The sequence below is a fragment of the Chelonoidis abingdonii genome, chromosome 26 (assembly GCF_003597395.2).
Source record: "Chelonoidis abingdonii isolate Lonesome George chromosome 26, CheloAbing_2.0, whole genome shotgun sequence".
Lineage (NCBI taxonomy): Eukaryota > Metazoa > Chordata > Testudines > Testudinidae > Chelonoidis > Chelonoidis abingdonii.
In genome coordinates this window covers 5,831,194-5,839,741 of record NC_133794.1, presented here as the reverse complement: position 1 = coordinate 5,839,741, position 8,548 = coordinate 5,831,194, and the positions used below count along the sequence as shown (strand labels likewise).

The 8,548-nt window shown below is 63.4% G+C and overlaps 1 protein-coding gene across 1 annotated transcript in view; it reads left to right on the top strand.

The window, feature by feature from the left end:
* The first annotated feature begins 597 nt into the window (after nucleotides 1-597).
* The window catches only part of PDE4A (phosphodiesterase 4A), a 64,974-nt gene continuing 57,023 nt past the window's right edge, over nucleotides 598-8,548 (top strand). The window contains exon 1 of the mRNA XM_075061266.1: nucleotides 598-1,408. The gene's annotated coding sequence lies outside the window, so the exon portion shown is untranslated. The remainder of the gene's footprint in view (nucleotides 1,409-8,548) is intronic.

Genomic DNA, 8,548 nt, shown 5'->3' with positions numbered 1-8,548 from the left:
GGGGCTGGGCTGGCACTGGGGGGACTGGGGAGGGGCTGGGCTGGCAGTGCCTGTGACCAGCCCATGCAGTGGGTAGGAGGCCCAAGGGAGATGGGACGGGGCAGGAGCGGGGTGGGGCCGAGGGGACCAAGACTGGACAGGTCTGTCCTGCGGGAGAACAAGGGCTGGAGTCCCGGGGGAAATGGAGAGCAGACATTGCACTGAGCACGGCATGGACACAGCCCTCACCGTCCAAACAGACCAGGGGTGCGAAGGGAAACTGAGGCAGCGAGTGGGACAGGGACTTGGCCTAGGTCATCCTGCAGCTGGGGCTAGAAGGCAGGTCCCCCCCCTCCCGTCAGCAGGGGCCGGGGCTTCTGCCCCAAAGCAGTCTGGGCTCTAACCAAGGGAGGGCTCTTACCCCACCCCTGGGGAAACTGAGGCACGGGCCTGCCCAGGGCTCTCCCTAGGGCGCAGAGCGAACCCTTCGCTGCGCTAGGAACTGAAGCTGGATTCCCTCGGCTCCTGGCCCTGCCCCTTACCCACAATCCCAGCCCGGGTGCCTGCCCCTGAGTGGCTGTGGCTGTCGGTGCTGGGAGGGAGGGACGGAGGGGAAGTCTCTCCCCGCCGCTGAGGGTCCGGGAGCGCCGGCTCGGCTCTGGGGCTTGGCGGAGCAGGGCTGAGCTTTCCTGTTCCTGCTGCGCTCCGAGCGGAAGGAGGGTGAAGCTGCGGGCTCAGCAGGAACCTGCCCTCCCTGCTGCCTGGCTGGCTGGGAAGGGCGACTGACGGGGGGGGCCTTTCGGGGGCACCACAGATCCCCAGATCCGAGGGCACCCACTGCCCCGAGACCCCCCTGCAAGACACTTCCAGAGCCCAGGAGCAGCTGAGTTCCTAGAAACTTTGGCAGCCATTTGCTTCCCAGAGCAGCAGCTGCCCCGGGCCAGCGTGGCACCAGGAGGGCACTGCCAGGGGCTGGCTGAGCTGCGGGACACGCCAGAGGGGCCGCAGGGCAGCAGGCTGACAGCTGGACCGTGTCCCTGCCCCGAGTGCACCGGCAGGCACCTGGCAAAGGCACCGTGCCCTGGAGCCACCCGGGTGTCTCTGACCTGCCAGTGTCTCTGCCAGAAGCATTCGGGCACAACTGCCCTCCTCTGCCCAGCGGATCCCCCCCGGGGGGCACCACTGCCATGGCGCAGGAGAGGAAGCGGAGGAACTTGCCCCGCATCCCTGAGCTGGAGCTGCTAAGCAGGCAGGAGGATGAGACGTTTCTGCCCAGCTCCCCCGGTGCCCCCCAGTGCCAGCCCAAGTCAGGCTCGGCCTTCAGGCTTCCCCACTCCCCCATCTTCTTCCCCAGCAACTCGCCCACCTTCCTGACGAGGCTGCGGGTGAACAGGAGCATTCAGGAGCATCACCGCAAGTTCAAGGGCTGGTAAGGAGCGGGCACCCACCTGTGAACCCTCCCCTGCCAGCCTGGGGGTCAGGGCCCCAACACGGCCTCCTGCCGTCCCGGCTTCACACATCCCACACACAGCTGCACTGCCAGCATGCCCCCCAGGCCCGGGAGAGCAGAGCGGGGCAGCCTGGGCACTGGCAGGGAGAGCCCCCAGTACAACGCCCAGGGCTGGGTCTCCAGCGCCCCTCTGCCAAGGCTGGACTGGCTGCACCGCAGCCCCCACCCCACTGTAGGGCATGGATCTCACCCAGAGCGGGAGGGGTGGGGGGGTGGTTCCCACTGCAGCATCCCCCCATGCTCCAGTGGTTAGGCTGGGGTGGGGGGGTGGTGACGAGGCTGGGAGCCAGGACTCCTGGGTTCTGGCCCTGGCCAGGAAGCGCTGTGTGATGGCATCAGCCGAAGGCCACTGTGATGTCTGGCAGAGTGAGCACAGCACCCCTGGATGGTCTGTGGGGCAGCTAGGACGGGGTTTAGGGGTTTGTCGTCCCCTGTCAGCCACTCCCAGTGCTTTGCTAACTTCCATGAAGCCTCTATGCCCAGTGGGGCGGGGCATCATCCCCTGCTCCCAGATTGTGGGGAAACTGAGGCACTCGCTCCAGGTCACACAGTAAGTGATAGAGCCTCGACCCCAGGAATCCTGATGCCTGGTCCCCCCACTCTAACCCCTACACCCCACTTCTATTGCCAGTTCCAGGAGTCCTGGTTCCCAGGCATCTACTCACTGGACCTCACTCCCCTCCCAGAGCTGGGGATAGAACCCAGGAGTCCCAGCCCCCCATTCTAACTACTAGACCCCTCTCCCCTCCCAGAGCCAGGCTAGAACCCAGGAGTCCTGACTCCCAGCTCCTGGCTATAACCCAGTAGACCCACTCCCCTACCGGAGCTGGGGAAAGAACCCAGGAGTCCTGGCCTGCATCCTCCATACTCCCAGCTCTAAGCACTAGTGTCCATTCATCTCCCACTGAGAGGCTGTCTTGGTGTGGGCAGGGCTGAGCCCTGCCCCGTGGCTCTGGCTGTAGACAGGCTCTGCTCCACGCAGGAGGGCATCCGGCCGGGGACGTCTCACTCCGCTCCGCTGCTCATGCCCCTTTGCCTGTCCCCTCATGGCACAGTCAGTTCCTGTCACGCAGTGGCCGGAAAATCGCCAGCACCTGAAGCTGGAGGAGCTGGGGGAAGGCCCGGCTGGAAGCCACAGGAAAGGGCTTTGGGGGCAGAGCCTGGCAGAGGAACAGCCTGGGGAGACGATGTGGTCTGGTGAGAACCTGGAGACGTGCACTCTGCCCCCTCCTTTGCCATGCCCTGCTGGACAGCACTGTTCTGTGCCTCAGTTTCCCCTCCTGCCCTGGGACAGCGAGCTCCCAGGGGTAGGGGCTGTCTCGCTGTGCCGCCTCTGGCATTGCTCTCAGTTGGCACTGCCGTCGGTGGTGTCCCTGCGGTGCTGGTCTGGATCTCTCACGGCCCCACTGGCTCTAGGGCAGACCTGCCGGCTCAGATGCTCCAGATGTGCAGCTGCTGTGGCCAGTCTGGGCGGGGGGAGGGGAGCAGTGGAGGAAAACACTACTCGGGGTCCCTTGGGTGGGGGGGGTCTCGTGCCGTAAAAGGGCTGCTCAGAGAGCGCAACGTGTAAACAGGGGAGAACGGGGTGACTGCGCTGTGGAAGGCCTGGCCCCCTTCCATCGAGGCAGGGCCCTGCGCTGGGCCTGGGACAACCGGCCCAGAGAAGTTGGGATTCTGGCTGCAGCCCCCAGCCCGGGGAGCACAGAGACAGCAGGGCAGCGGGAGCAGGGTGGGCCAGGGCTGCGACTCGGACTCCCGGGTTCTGTCCCTGCCCTGCAGGTCCCCTCCCTGCTGCGCCTCACTTTCCCCTCCCTCCTTATTTAGATTGTGAGCTTTTTGGAGCAGGGGCTGCCCCTGGGTCTGCGCAGCGCCAGCGCAAGGGGGGCCCTGATCTCAGGGGCAGGGTCTGCGCAGCGCCTGCGCGAGGGGGGCCCTGATCTCAGGGGCAGGGTCTGTGCAGCGCCTGGCGCGAGGGGGGCCCTGATCTCAGGGGCGGAGTCTGAGCAGCGCCAGCACAGCAGGGCCAATTGTACCCCATGATGTCGGGGAGGGAGGAAGGGATGGAAAAGGGGGGAGGGAGGGTGGTGCCTCCAGATGCTAGTTGCTCTAAAGCCCCTTCTGTGCTTCGCTAAAGATGAGACACCAACGATAACAACTAACCACTAAATCCTGCGCCCCAGTCTGACGGGCAGGTGCCCAAGCAGAACTCCTGCTCTGGCCCGGGGCGAGTGGGGAGCCGGGCCCATTGGTCTGGCCTGGGGCAGATGGGGATCCGGGCCTCCAGCTCAGGCCCGGGGCAGGTGGGGATCCGGGCTCCCAGCTCAGGCCCAGGGCGGGCGGGAATCCAGGCCCATTGGTCTGGCCTGGGGCGGGTGGGGATCTGGGCCCCCAGCTCTGGCCCGGGGCGGGTGGGGATCCAGGCCCATTGGTCTGGCCTGGGGCGGGTGGGGATCCAGGCCCCCAGCTCTGGCCCGGAGTGGGTGGGGATCCAGGCCCATTGGTCTGGCCCGGGGTGGGTGGGGATCCGGGCCCCCAGCTCTGGCCCGGGGTGGGTGGGGATCCAGGCCCATTGATCTGGCCTGGGGCGGGTGAGGATCCAGGCCCCTAGCTCTGGCCCGGGGTGGGTGGGGATCCGGGCCCCCAGCTCTGGCCCGGTCCCAGCTCCTTGCGTCCCTGTGGGATCAGTCCCTGCTGTGTCTGCGTCTGGCCCTTCTGTTAATATCTTCGTGCGCCCGCCCGCAGGGCCAGGCAGGGGATCTGAGAGTGGCGTGACAGCTCCAGAGAGCGGCTCCTGCATCCTGCTGCCGGGAAGCCAGTGCTGCTGCCGGCTCCTCACGAGAGGCTGGTGTTCCTCGATCCTGCCAGGCTCTCGTGGGGCTGCCTGTGCGTCCCCCCTCCCCCCCCAGGTCTGTGGTTTGAGGCTCCTGCGCTGAGTCACCGACTGTGGGTTTCTCAGTATCGGCCCTGGCTGGATTCCCTTGCTCAGCTCCCCTGCTGCAGAGGGTGGGGGACTGGGCTTGGCACTGCTCCTGCTGCCCCCTTGCCCTGGCGGCTGCCCATGCCCCCACCTGGGCGCTGCTTTGGGTCCTGGCTGCTGCAGCCCCCACTCCTGGGAACACCACGTCCCCGGCCACTGGCTTATCGCCCGCAGGGGATGGCACAGGAAACTGAGCACAGGCTGATTGGGGCTGATAAGAAGCAGGGGGAAGCTGGGAGGGTGGGTAGCCCTGCAGGGGGCGCTCTGAAGCCCGGTTGCACCGCAGAGCCGGGGGCAGAAGAAGCCGCATTGCCCCCAGACCCTGGGGCTGGGTGTCCAGGGTGCCCAGAAAGGGTTAGAAGCAAACCCGCCTCCCCCCACAGCTGGACATTCCTGCAGTCTCAGGGCTGCTGGGGCAGCTGGGGGGTCTGAGCCACTGGTGCTCTCTGGGGGGCGCTGGGCAGAGCCTGTTGGGGCGCACGGGGGGCGGGGGAGGCAAGGCCTGGGTTTTGGAATCATCTTCAACAGCAAATGGCGTTTCCCCAAATGGCAAAATCACTGGGGGGTTGCCAAACTGGTGCTAAAGAGTGTGTGGGGGGTCCAGTCTCCCCCTCTTCTGTCCTGGCTGCTAGGAAACCGAGGGGCGGGGGGGTGAAAACCAGCATTCTCCCCTGCGCTTTTTGTGTTTGTTTTTGAAAATCCAAAACATTTTCAAAGGGAACTGGGAAAATTCAGGTTGTTTCTCCCCGCCTTTCCCGAGCTCCCCCCAGATAACAACGCCAACTCCCTATTTGCGTCGTCCAAGCGTGGGGGGTGTCGTCCCACGGGCACAGCTCACATCGCATTGCTGGAGCAGGGAGGTTGGCTTCTCGGTTAACCCAGCCTGAGACCCCGTCACTGGCCGAGGCCTGAAACCCAAATCATGATCGGATTTGTCTTCGTTGTATAGGTGGGACAGGGTGTGGGGGCGCATGGACAGGCCTGAGCACAGGCCCTGGGCTGCTCAGCCAGGCTGTTCTCGCAGTCAGTGGGGCAAGGGGGAGAGCCCTGTGGGGGCCAAGCCGTACAACAACTTACTGCTGCTGGCAGCTGCCTTCCGCCAGGGAGCCCAAGGGCTTGGCATTAACCCTCTTATTGCTGAGACAGTCTCAGTCTGCGGTTGTGCGGTGCAGCTCCCCTGGCTGGGGGGAAGAGAAAGGGGTTTGCAGGGTGGAGTGGTCCAGCCCCTGTTCTCTCCACCACACAGACAGGGACGTGGGCTGGGGTGATAGCAGCAGGCAGGCGTAGGATCTCGTGGCTAGAGCAGGAGGGGCTGGGAGCCAGGACTCCTGGGTTCTGTCCCCAGCTCTGGTAGGGGGAAGCTAGGGGCCATTCCAGGCTGGATGTCCAGAGCCTGACCCAACACCTCCCATTTGGCCATGTAGAGATCAGCGAATCCGCTGCAGCCTGAGCGAAGGGCCAGAGGCCCCATGTCACGGAGTCTGGCCCTGCACCCCTCTTCCTGGGACCCACAGTGACTTTTATCCAGCCAGTAAAACAGAAGGTTTATTGGACAGCAGGAACACAGGTTACAGCAGAGCTTGCAGGCACAGTCCGGACCCCTCCACTGAGTCCTTCTGGGGGTTCAGGGTGCTTGGATCCCAGCTAGGATCCCCTGAATTCCTCCCCATAGCCCAAACCCAAACTGTCCTGCCTCTCCTCCTCCGGCCGACTCCAAACCCTTTGTTTCCTTCTCCTCCGCCCAGCAGCTCCCCCTCCCCCCTGCCGGCTCACATTACAACCTGACTACCTGTCCCTCACCTACAGACATCCCCTGCTTTCCCGTTCCCCACACAGACAGTCCCTACTCCATCACACCCCAGGCTTGAGCCTGCCTGCGGACAGGACGCCCGGGGCCCGTGGGTGTCCCCTTCCCTGGCCCAAACACACTGCAGTGCTGAGCTGGCCCACAAGGGGGCAGTGCGACCCTGCACCCCTGGATTCTCTGCAGGGGCTCTCAGAGGAGCCCCCCACTCCGCAGTCTGGTCCGGGGTCAATAAGGGGGAGCTGTTTTGACTGCAGGCGACCAGCTGTCTCTGTATCCAAGGAACCGCCAGCCTCGCGTCCCACCGCCTGCATCATTCGGGCCCTTAGTGGCCGAGCCGGGAAAGAACCTAGGAGTCCTGACTCCTGCTCTAACCACTAGACCCCACCCCCTAGTCGGTCCTAATTCTTCAGAGGTGTGGAAGGACCTGCCTTGCTCAGCTTCGGGCCTGGGGGAGGGACCCCGGCCAGGTGGGAGGCAGGGGCCGCATGGCCTGTAACTGACCAGGTGCTCGTCTCTGTCTCTGCCAGGTAAGGACAGATTCTTCCCCGGGCTGAGGCGAAGAGCCCTGGGGCTGTTTCTGTCTGAGTCCTTGGCACCAGGCTGACGAAGCAGTGGGGGCCAGTTGGGGGGGGGGGTGCCGATCTCTGCCCAGCGGCTGCACCCAGGTGTTGCCCAAGCTTGGCCTAGCAGCCTGCTAGATCTCCCAGGTAACTTGGGGCCTGACACCCAAGGGCGCAGTCAGGTCTGGGTGCTTCCCAACGCACCCGCCCCCCCAAAGCTCTCAGTTCCCACAGGCCCCTGCAGGGCAGAGTGTTTTCTGTTGCTCCGTCCCTAAGCTCCGCCAGGCCCCTCTGAAGGGGGTTGGAGGTGCAATCCAGGTGCAGCGCGAACGCTGGGGGAGACGTAACCTGCCCCCCTCTGTTCCCTCTGCTGCCAACTCTCTTATCAAGGGGGTAGCTGGGTTAGTCTGTATCCACAAAAACAGTGAGGAGTCCGGTGGCACCTTAAAGACAAACCGATTGATTTGGGCAGAAGCTTTCATGGGTAAAACCCCCCTTCTGAGCTGCATTCCAGATATGGGAGTAAGTGCACCGGCAGGTGGAACCAGCGCTGACAGGGCCAGTTCAGTCAGGGTGGATGTGGGCCACCCCCGGTAGGTGGTGAACAGGTGTCAATACCAAGGGACGGAAACTTTTGTCATGAGCCAGCCCAGTCCCTGTTCAAACCCAAACTGATGGTGTCCAGTCTGCAAATTAATTCCAGTTCTGCAGTTTTTTGTTGGAGAAGTTTTTTTGCTGCAGGATGGCTACTGTTACGTCCGTTATTGAGTGTTCAGGGAGACTGAAGTGTCTCCTCCTGGCTTCTGCATGTTACCATTCCTGATGTCCCCCTTGTGTCCATTTATCCTTTTGCTTAGAGACTGTCCGGTTTGGCCAATGCACATGGCAGAGGGGCATTGCTGGCACACGATGGCGCATATCACATTGGGAGCTGTGCAGGGGAATGAGCCCCTGACGTGTGGCTGGTGTGGTTAGGTCCCAGGATGGTGTCCCTTGAATAGACAAGTGGACAGAGTTGGCACTGGCATTTGTTGTAGGGTTTGGTTCCTGGGTTAGTGTTTCTGTGGTGTGGTGTGTGGTTGCTGGTGGTATTTGCTTCAGGTTGGGGGGTGTCTGGAAGCGAGGACTGGCCTGTCTCCCAAGGTCTGTGAGAGCAGGGGACCGTTTTCCAGGATGGGTTGTAGATCATTGATAGAGGTTTTAGCTGGGGGCTATATGTGATGGCCAGTGGTGGCCTGTTATTTTCCTGTCCTGGGTACCCGTCTCGCTTGGTCAGTGGTGGGTACTGTACTTTAAGAACGCTTGCTAGAGACCCCGTGGGTGTTTGTCTCGGTCTGAGGGATTAGAGCAACAAGAGCAACAGCAACGGCAACGCTTCCCCAGCTCTTGTCCCCTAACGCCCCTCCTCTACTTGCGCTACACGGATGACATCTTCATCATCCAGACCCCTGGAAAAGACGCCTCAGGGCCTGAGGGCAGCAGGCCTGGCATTAGACAGACAGCCAGGGCACCTGGGGGTTATTCCAACTAACCTGCTGGGGAACCCTAGGGAACCCTCTTCCCCATCCACCCCTGGTTGTCCTTGGCACCCCAGGGTGGCTGGCAGGATCTGCCCCAAGCAGCGAGCCCAGCGGAGAGCTAGTCTCCCGCACTGCGGAGCTGCAAGTTGCCAGTGACTGTCACGGCTGGGGCTTGTCTCCACTCGAACATTCCCG